This window comes from Crocuta crocuta, unplaced genomic scaffold, assembly GCF_008692635.1.
Source record: "Crocuta crocuta isolate KB4526 unplaced genomic scaffold, BGI_CrCroc_1.0 scaffold179, whole genome shotgun sequence".
Lineage (NCBI taxonomy): Eukaryota > Metazoa > Chordata > Mammalia > Carnivora > Hyaenidae > Crocuta > Crocuta crocuta.
This window is the reverse complement of record NW_027551568.1, coordinates 9,675,559-9,676,608: the sequence shown is the minus strand read 5'-3', so window position 1 is coordinate 9,676,608 and position 1,050 is coordinate 9,675,559. Positions and strand designations below refer to the sequence as shown.

General features: G+C 34.5%; 1 pseudogene; it reads left to right on the top strand.

Annotated features, from left to right (window-relative positions):
* The first annotated feature begins 378 nt into the window (after positions 1-378).
* On the top strand, positions 379-806 carry LOC144220236 (large ribosomal subunit protein mL42 pseudogene; annotated as a pseudogene).
* Positions 807-1,050: the final 244 nt, after the last annotated feature.

The following is a 1,050-nucleotide window of genomic DNA, read 5'->3' as shown; positions in this document are numbered from 1 at the left end:
AAGGGAGTACTAAAACCAACTCTACCAATGAAGTGTATAACTAAGATGAAATGGACAATCCTAGAAAGATACAAACTAATAAAACTGACCCAAGAAGAAATAAAAATATATTAATAGATCCATAACCAAGTGAGAGATTAAACCACTTGTTTAAAATTTACTACAAAAAAAAAAAACAGAAAACAAAAAACAAACAAACAAAACACACGGAAGTAAGATGAAACAAACAAACAAACAAAACACACGGAGGTAAGATGACTGGGCTCGCAGTGACAGGCTGTCAGGGATGAAAATAGGTATGTCTGGAAGCAGATTTTAAAAGGAGTTTCCATTCAAATCATCTTCTTTCACACCACCTGATAGGCATCTTGATTTACTATGGCATTAACAGCAGTAAAGTGGGTGATATCAAACAGAACTATCTGAGAACATTTATTTTCAATTCAAAATGGAGCTTTATATTGTGTTTGTATAAATGTATGTATTCTTCTCTTCCAGATGAGTATCATTGCAAAGCAGAGCTTGCTTTGACATCTGATGGCAGCACAAGAGTGTGCTACCACCCTCTGTGGACATTCCGCACAAACACACAAATTCTATCCCTCAGCTAGGTCTTGTGTGTAATAATGAAGAAACATATGATCGAGTGCTGCGCACCAGATTAGAAGAAAAAAAATGAACATTTTGAGCAAGAACCTATGACAGAACAACTTAGCAGAATGTTCCTTACTACTAAGCACTGTTGGTATCCTCGAGAACAGTATCATAGCTGTCCTAGGAACTTGGATCCTCCAAAAGACGGTTGATACTGAGGTTCTCAGGAATCAGAAAGATGTTATCTTGAGTCTCATTTGCCATTTGACAAAATGCAATCGAGTATATTCACTAATATGTTATGTAGCAAAATAATAACAAAAGGTCTTTTCATATAAAAACAATCCATGGCCCAGCTTACTTTATTAATAAATTTTACAAATGGTTAAAGATGAATTAACATCAATCCTTAATCTTTGATAAACACTTTGAAAAAGTAGAAGGAAAAAACTTTTC